Source organism: Triticum aestivum, chromosome 6D (genome assembly GCF_018294505.1).
Source record: "Triticum aestivum cultivar Chinese Spring chromosome 6D, IWGSC CS RefSeq v2.1, whole genome shotgun sequence".
Taxonomy (NCBI): Eukaryota; Viridiplantae; Streptophyta; class Magnoliopsida; order Poales; family Poaceae; genus Triticum; species Triticum aestivum.
The window spans coordinates 410,820,501-410,830,694 of NC_057811.1; positions in this window are offsets into that span (position 1 = coordinate 410,820,501).

Genomic DNA, 10,194 nt, shown 5'->3' on the forward strand with positions numbered 1-10,194 from the left:
AAGCTATCGATCCTACATCGATCTTCAACTGCTACATGATGCATAAAAGTCTGTTGTTCGGACGCAGGATAATTTCATGTTTTATTTTTCCTAACTATTCATTTATCACGCGAAATTATTACACACGGAATATTATCTATATGTTTGTACTGCATTATTTTTGTAGAGATATTCTACCGCGCTCGTACGTGATGTCGGTTTGGCCAGCCTCTCGTCGTCACGTCGGCCGTCCGACTTATATAATCGACCTCGACTATGCCACGCCGCCACCTTGGCAAAACAACATCATCATCTCGTCTACGTCGACGAAGTTGTGACGTCGCTGATGACCCACAAGTATAGGGGATCTATCGTAGTCCTTTTGATAAGTAAGAGTGCCGAACCCAACGAGGATCAGAAGGAAATGATAAGCAGTTTTCAACAAGGTATTCTCTGCAAGCACTGAAATTGTAGGTAACAGATAGTTTTGTGATAAGATAATTTGTAACGAGCAACAAGTAACAAAAATAAATAAAGTGCAGCAAGGTGGCCCAATCCTTTTTGTAGCAAAGGACAAGTCTGGACAAACTCTAATATAGAGAAAAGTGCTCCCGAGGACACATGGGAATTATCGTCAAGCTAGTTTTCATCACATTCATATGATTCGCGTTCGGTACTTTGATAATTTGATATGTGGGTGGACCGGTGCTTGGGTGCTGCCCTTACTTGGACAAGCATCCCACTTATGATTAACTCCTATTGCAAGCATCCGCAACTACAAAAAGAAGTATTAAGGTAAACCTAACCATAGCATGAAACATATGGATCCAAATCAGCCCCTTACGAAGCAACGCATAAACTAGGGTTTAAGCTTCTGTCACTCTAGCAACCCATCATCTACTTATTACTTCCCAATGCCTTCCTCTAGGCCCAAATAATGGTGAAGTGTCATGTAGTCGACGTTCACATAACACCACTAGAGGAGAGACAACATACATCTCATCAAAATATCGAACGAATACCAAATTCACATGACTACTAATAGCAAGACTTCTGCCATGTCCTCAGGAACAAGCGTAACTACTCACAAAGCATATTCATGTTCATAATCAGAGGAGTATTAATATGCATAAAGGATCTGAACATATGATCTTCCACCAAATAAACCAACTAGCATCAACTACAAGGAGTAATTAACACTACTAGCAACCTACAGGTACCAATCTCAGACTTAGAGACAAGAATTGGATACAAGAGATGAACTAGGGTTTGAGAGGAGATGGTGCTGGTGAAGATGTTGATGGAGATTGGCCTCCTTCCGATGAAAGGAGCGTTGGTGATGACGATGGCGATTATTTCCCCCTCCCGGAGGGAAGTGTCCCCGGCAGAACAGCTCCGCGAGAGCCCTAGATTGGTTCCGCCTCGTGGCGGCGGAGTCTCGTCCCGAAAGCTCGCTTATGATTTTTCCTTGGACGAAAGACTTCATATAGCAGAAGATGGGCACCGGAGGGCCACCAGGGGCCCACGAGGCAGGGGGCGCGCCCTACCCTGGGCGCGCCCCCACCCTCGTGCCCAGGGTGTGGGTCCCCTCTGGTATTTCTTCCGCTCAATATTTTTTATTAATTCCCAAAATGACTTTCGTGGAGTTTCAGGACTTTTGGAGTTGCGCAGAATAGGTCTCTAATATTTGTTCCTTTTCTAGCCCAGAATTCCAGCTGCCGACATTCTCCCTCTTCATATAAACCTTGTAAAACAAGAGAGAATAGGCATAAGTATTGTGACATAATGTGTAATAACATCCCATAATGCAATAAATATCGATATAAAAGCATGATCCAAAATGGACGTATCAACTCCCCCAAGCTTAGACCTCGCTTGTCCTCAAGCGGAAGCCGATAACGATAAATATGTCCACATGTTTAGAGGTAGAGGTGTCGATAAAATAAAATACGGACATGAGGGCATCATGATCATTCTTATAATAGCAACATACATATATATATATATATATATATATATATATATATATATATTTTGTCATATGATCTCTTATGCTCAAGTAATAATCTATTCACAATGTCAAGTATGAATCAGATATTTCATTGAGAACTAGCAAACTATAGTCTCAGTCATTGAGGCAATTGCAATTTATCATAACATCAGAAAAGACTCTATGTAAGAGCTTTTCAGCAAGTTCACATATTCAACTATCATTTAGTCTTTCACAATTGCTAACACTCACGCGATACTTATGGTTACGGAGTTTTAATCGGACACAGAGAAAGATAGGGGCTTATAGTTTCGCCTCCCAACCTTTTACCTCTAGGGTAATGTCAACAATAATAGCTCATGCTAACTTATATCCAATTGGATATATATATCAGGATCTTTCCAACACAATGTGCTTGCCAAAGGATAAAATGTAAAAAGGAAAGGTGAAGATCACCATGACTCTTGCATAAGGTAGAAGATAAAAGTAAAAGATAGGCCCTTCGCAGAGGGAAGCAGAGGTTGTCATGCGCTTTCAGGGTTGGATGCACAAAATCTTAATGCAAAAGAACGTCACTTTATATTGCCACTTGTGATGTGGACCTTTATTATGCAGTCCGTCGCTTTTATTTCTTCCACATCAGAAGATCGTATAAAACTTATTTTCTCCCACACTAATAAGTCATACATATTTAGAGAGTAATTTTTATTGCTTGCACCGATGACAACTTACTTGAAGGATCTTACTCAATATCCATAGGTAGATATGGTGGACTCTTATGGCAAAACTGGGGTTAAGGGTATTTGGAAGCACAAGTAGTATCTCTACTTAGTGCAAAGAATTTGGCTAGCATGAGGGAGAAAGGGAAGCTCAACATGTTGGATGATCCATGACAATATACTTTATTTCAGATATAAGAAAACATAACCCATTACGTTGTCTTCCTTGTCCAACATCAACTCTTTAGCATGTCATATTTTAATGAGTGCTCACAATCATAAAAGATGTCCAAGATAGTATATTTATATGTGAAACCTCTCTTTCTTTATTACTCTCCATAAGATCAATATGATCTCTGTGTTTCTTTTTATTCTTTCTTTTTCTTTTATTCCCTCAAGATCATAGCAAAATAATCAAGCCCTTAACTCAACACTAATCTTTATTATATAGCTCACGGACTCGATTACATAAAGGGATCATAAAGCAAAACTCAAAACTAGATCATACCAAAAACTTTATTCTACTAGATCAAGATATTACTAAAAGGATCGAACTAAGAAAAACGGTAAAGATAGAGATGTGATGGTGATACGATACCGGGGCACCTCCCCCAAGCTTGGCAGCTGCCAAGGGGAGTGCCCATACCCATATGATTATGTCTCCCTTGCTGGTGAAGAAGATGGTGGTGATGATGGGTAGTCGCACATCGAGCGCAAGAGATCCTCCAACTTGCGGATAATGCCCTTGAGTGCAACGATATGCTTCTTCAACAAAATATTTTCACCTGTGAGATACTTGTTTTGTATACGAGCTAACTCAATCATCTTGAAAGCTTCGATCTCAGTTGGGGTAAGAAGATTGTGATCAAGTTGAAGAATGTCTTCTGTTGCCGGAACTTGGTCCTCCGTGGCCTTCTTGATCCCTTCATCCTTGTTGATCTCCATGGGTTCTTCCCTCTTCAACTCTATCTTCATTAGCCAAGCATCATTGTCACCATTGTTGGAGGAGGGGGACGACATGATGCCTGGCCTTGACAACCCTGACAGAAAATAGCTCGAAACAAGAACAAAGGATAATTGCGTGATACGGGAGTCAAAACCTCCGAGAGATTATACAATGAATTTTTTTACCGACCAAAATACGTATCGTGCAGCAAAATAGAGTCCGGAGAGCACACGAGGTGCCCACGAGGCAGGGGGCACCCCCAGGGGGGTAGGGCGCGCCCTCCACCCTCGTGGAGCCCTCGTGTCCTTCCCGGACTGCTTCTTATTTTTCTATTTTTCTAAATATTCCAAAACGGAGAAAAATTGCCATTAGAACTGTTTTGGAGTCGGTTTACTTACCGTACCACATACCTATTCCTTTTCGGAGTCTGAAACATTCTAGAAAGTGTCCCTTATGTATTCCTCCGGGGTTACGGTTTCAATAACATTGGTTTCAACATTTATAGGGTTACCTGAGATATAATGTTTGATTCTTTGACCGTTCACCACCTTCGGATTTGTGCCTTCGAAGTTGTTGATTTTTATGGCACCGGAACGATAGACCTCCTCGATAACGTAAGGGCCTTCCCATTTAGAGAGAAGTTTTCCTGCAAAAAATCTTAAACGAGAGTTGTATAATAATACATAATCACCTACATTAAACTCACGCTTTCGTATTCTTTTATCATGCCATCTTTTAACTTTTTCTTTAAACAGTTTGGCATTCTCATAGGCTTGGGTTCTCCATTCATCAAGTGAGCTAATGTCAAATAACCTCTTCTCACCGGCAAGTTTGAAATCATAGTTGAGCTCTTTAATATCCCAATATGCCTTATGTTCTAGTTTGAGAGGTAAGTGACATGCTTCTCCATACACCATTTTATACGGAGACATACCCATATGATTTTTATATGCAGTTCTATAGGCCCATAATGCATCATCAAGTTTCTTGGACCAATTCTTTCTAGATCTATTAACAGTCTTTTGCAAAATTAATTTGAGTTCTCTATTACTCAATTCTACTTGACCACTAGACTGTGGGTGATAAGGAGATGCAATTCTATGATTAACATCATAGTTGGCAAGCATTTTACGAAAGGCACCATGAATAAAATGTGAACCACCATCAGTCATTAAATATCTAGGGACTCCAAACCTCGGAAAAATAACCTCTTTAAGCATCTTAATAGAAGTGTTATGATCAGCACTACTAGTTGGAATAGCTTCTACCCACTTAGTAACGTAATCAACAGCAAATAAAATATGAGTATACCCATTAGAGGCAGGAAACGGTCCCATATAATCAAAGCCCCAAACATCAAATGGTTCAATAACAAGTGAATAATTCATAGGCATTTCTTGACGTCTACTAATATTACCAATTCTTTGACATTCATCACAAGATAATACAAACTTACGGTCATCCTTGAAGAGAGTAGGCCAATAAAAACCGGATTGCAATACCTTATGTGCAGTTCTATCTCCAGCGTGGTGCCCTCCATAAGCCTCGGAGTGACACTTGCGTAGGATCTATTCCTGTTCATGCTCAGGTACACAATGCCTAATAACACCATCTACTCCTTCTTTATAAAGATGTGGGTCATCCCAAAAGTAATGTATCAAATCATAGAAAAACTTTTTCTTTTGCTGGTATGTGAAACTAGGTGGTATAAATTTAGCAACAATGTAATTAGCATAATCAGCACGCCATGAAGCAATACGATAAGAATTTATGACATTTAGTTGTTCATCAGGAAAGCTATCATCAATAGGTTGTGGGTCATCAAGAACATTCTCTAACCTAGACAAGTTGTCTGCAACGGGGTTCTCAGCTCCCTTTCTATCAATAATATGCAAATCAAATTCTTGTAGCAAGAGAACCCATCTAATAAGTCTAGGTTTAGCATCTTTCTTTTCCATAAGATATTTAATAGCAGCATGATCCATGTGAATAGTTACTTTGGAATCAACAATATAAGGTCTGAACTTATCACAAGCAAATACAACTGCTAAGAATTCTTTTTCAGTAGTAGCATAATTTCTCTGAGCACTGTCTAGAGTTTTACTAGCATATTGAATAACATTTAATTTCTTGTCAACTCTTTGTCCTAGAACAGCACCTACAGCATAATCACTAGCATCACACATAATTTCAAAGGGTAAATTCCAGTCAGGTGGCTGAACAATAGGTGCAGAAATTAATGCTTTCTTAAGTATTTCAAATGCTTCTACACAATCATCATCAAAGACAAATGGTATATCTTTTTGTAATAGATTAGTCAGAGGCCGAGAAATTTTCGAGAAGTCCTTAATGAACCTCCTATAAAAAAAGGCATGACCAAGGAAACTTCTTATACCTTTGATGTCCTTGGGACATGGCATCTTTTCAATATCATCAACCTTGGCTTTATCAACTTCAATACCTCTTTCAGAAATTTTATGCCCCAAGACAATACCTTCATTAACCATAAAGTGGCACTTCTCCCAATTCAAGACAAGATTAGTTTCTTCACATCTCTGCAAAACTCGATCAAGGTTGCTCAAGCAATCATCAAAAGAGGATCCATAAACGGAGAAATCGTCCATGGAAACCTCACAAATCTTTTCACAAAAGTCAGAGAATATAGCCATCATGCATCTTTGAAAGGTAGCATGTGCATTACATAAACCAAAAGGCATACGTCTATAAGCAAAAGTACCAAAAGGGAAAGTAAAAGTGGTCTTAGCTTGATCATCAGCTGACACATGTATTTGAGAGAAACCAGAATAACCATCTACAAAGCAAAAATGTGTATGTTTGAATAATCTTTCTAGCATTTGATCAATAAAAGGTAAGGGGTAATGATCTTTTTTAGTAGCCTTATTTAATCTGCGGAAATCAATTACCATCCTATAACCTGTAATAATTCTTTGCGGAATCAATTCATCTTTATCATTAGGAACGACAGTAATACCTCCTTTCTTAGGAACACAATGGACAGGACTTACCCACTGACTATCAGCAACGGGATAAATTATACCTGCCTCAAGGAGCTTTAATATTTCCTTTCTTACCACTTCTTTCATCTTAGGATTCAGCCGTCGTTGGTGATCAATAACTGGTTTGGCATCTTTCTCCAAATTTATTTTGTGTTGGCATAGAGTGGGACTAATGCCCTTAAGATCATCAAGAGTATATCCAATAGCAGCACGGTGCTTCTTCAGAGTTTTCAATAATTTTTCTTCCTCCTTCTCTGAAAGGTTAGCACTAATAATAACATGATATATCTTCTTTTCATCAAGATAAGCATATTTAAGAGTATCAGGCAATGGTTTAAGCTCAAACACGGGATCACCCCTGGGTGGAGGAGGATCCCCTAGGATTTCAACATGCAAGTTGTGTTTCAGAATAGGTCCCTGTTTAAAGAACACTTCATCTATTTCCCTTCTTTCATTCATAAACATATCATTTTCATGGTCTAGCAAATATTGTTCTAAAGGATCACTAGGAGGTACAACAATAGAAGCAAGACCAATAATTTCATCTTTACTAGGCAATTCCTCTTCACGGTGTTGTCTACGAAATTTGGAAAAGTTAAACTCATGAGACATATCACCTAGACCAATAGTAACAACACCCTTTTCGCAGTCTATCTTAGCATTAACAGTGTTCAAGAAGGGTCTACCAAATATAATGGGACAAAAGCTATCTTGTGGGGAACCAAGAACAAGAAAATCAGCAGGATATTTAGTTTTCCCACACAAGACTTCAACATCTCTAGCAATCCCAATTGGTGAAATAGTATCTCTATTGGCAAGTTTAATTGTGACATCAATTTCTTCTAACTCAGTAGGTGCAATATCATGCATAATTTCTTTGTATAAGTCAGTAGGTATTGCACTAGCACTAGCACCCATGTCACATAAGCCATGATAACAATGATCTCCTATTTTAATAGAAATAACAGGCATGCCTACCACAGGTCTATATTTATCTTTAGCACTAGGTTTAGCAATTCTAGCAGTCTCATCATAGAAATAAATAACATGCCCATCAATATTATCAGCCAAGAGATCTTTAACAATAGCAATATTAGGTTCAACTTTAACTTGCTCAGGAGGTGTATAGGTTCTAATATTGCTTTTATGAACCACAGTTGAAGCTTTAGCATGATCCTTTATTCTAACAGGGAAAGGTGGTTTCTCAACATAAGCAGCAGGAACAATAGGATCATTATAAGTGATAGTCTTTTCTTCAACTTTAATAGGTGCAACTACTTTTACTTCTATGGGAGGATGATATTTAAACCACTTCTCCTTAGGGAGATCAACATGAGCAGCAAAAGATTCACAAAAAAGAAGCTACTATCTTAGAGTCAAGTCCATATTTCGTGCTAAATTTACGGAAAACATCGGTATCCATAAAAGACTTAACACAATCAAACTTAGGTGTTATACCTGACTCCTTACCTTCGTCGAGGTCCCAATCTTTAGAGTTGCGTTTAATTCTTTCCAATAAATCCCATTTGAATTCAATAGTCTTCATCATAAAAGAACCAGTACAAGAAGTATCGAGCATGGTGCGATTGTTGTCAGAAAGCCGAGCATAAAATTTTTGAATAATCATTTCTCTTGAGAGCTCATGATTGGGGCATGAATATAACATTGACTTAAGCCTCCCCCAAGCTTGAGCGATGCTTTCTCCTTCGCGAGGCCAAAAATTATATATATATTTACGATCACGATGAACAAGATGCATAGGATAAAACTTCTGATGAAATTCCAATTTCAATCGCTTATAGTCCCATGATCCCATATTATCACATAGCCTATACCATGTCAATGCATCACCCTTCAAAGATAAAGGGAAGACCTTCTTCTTGATAACATCATCGGGCATACCTGCAAGCTTAAATAATCCACAAAGTTCATCCACATAGATTAGGTGCTCATCAGGATGTAATGTTCCATCTCCTGCAAAAGGATTAGCTAGCAGTTTTTCTATCATACCCGAAGGAATTTCAAAGTAAACATTTTCATTTTCAGTAGGTTCAGTAGGTTGAGGAGCAACTCTTTGCTCTACTGGTTGGGGTGAAGATACCCCGAACAAGCCCCTCAGAGGATTACTTTCCATAGTAACAAGTGACAGTAAATTTCAGCACACTATATAATTTTTCCTTACCCAATTCCACCTACCAAAGGCGCTTCACTCCCCAGCAACGGCGCCACAAAAGAGTCTTGATGACCCACAAGTATAGGGGATCTATCATAGTACTTTCGATAAGTAAGAGAGTCAAACCCAACGAGGAGCAGAAGGAAATGATAAGCGGTTTTCAGCAAGGTATTCTCTGCAGGCACTGAAATTGTAGGTAACAGATAGTTTTGTGATAAGATAATTTGTAACGAGCAACAAGTAACAAAAGTAAATAAAGTGCAGCAAGGTGGCCCAATCCTTTTTGTAGCAAAGGACAAGTCTGGACAAACTCTTATATAGAGAAAAGCGCTCCCGAGGACACATGGGAATTATCGTCAAGCTAGTTTTCATCACGTTCATATGATTCGCGTTCGGTACTTTGATAATTTGATATGTGGGTGGACCGATGCTTGGGTGCTGCCCTTACTTGGACAAGCATCCCACTTATGATTAACTGCTATTGCAAGCATCAACAACTACAAAAAGAAGTATTAAGGTAAACCTAACCATAGCATGAAACATATGGATCCAAATCAGCCCCTTACGAAGCAACACATAAACTAGGGTTTAAGCTTCTGTCACTCTAGCAACCCATCATCTACTTATTACTTCCCAATGCCTTCCTCTAGGCCCAAATAATGGTGAAGTGTCATGTAGTCGACGTTCACATAACACCAATAGAGGAGAGACAACATACATCTCATCAAAATATCGAACGAATACCAAATTCACATACCTACTAATAGCAAGACTTCTCCCATGTCCTCAGGAACAAACATAACTACTCACAAAGCATATTCATGTTCATAATCAGAGGAGTATTAATATGCATAAAGGATCTGAACATATGATCTTCCACCAAATAAACCTACTAGCATCAACTACAAGGAGTAATTAACACTACTAGCAACCTACAGGTACCAATCTCAGACTTAGAGACAAGAATTGGATACAAGAGATGAACTAGGGTTTGAGAGGAGATGGTGCTGGTGAAGATGTTGGTGGAGATTGGCCCCCTCACGATGAAAGGAGCGTTGGTGATGACGATGGCGATTATTTCCCCCTCCCGGAGGGAAGTGTCCCCGGCAGAACAGCTCCGCCAGAGCCCTAGATTGGTTCCGCCTCGTGGCGGCGGAGTCTCGTCCCGAAAGCTCGCTTATGATTTTTCCTTGGACGAAAGACTTCATATAGCAGAAGATGGGCACCGGAGGGCCACCAGGGGCCCACGAGGTAGGGGGCGCGCCCTACCCCGGGTGCGCCCCCACCCTCGTGCCCAGGGTGTGGGTCCCCTTTGGTATTTCTTCCGCTCAATATTTTTTATTAATTCCCAAAATGACTTTCGTGGAGTT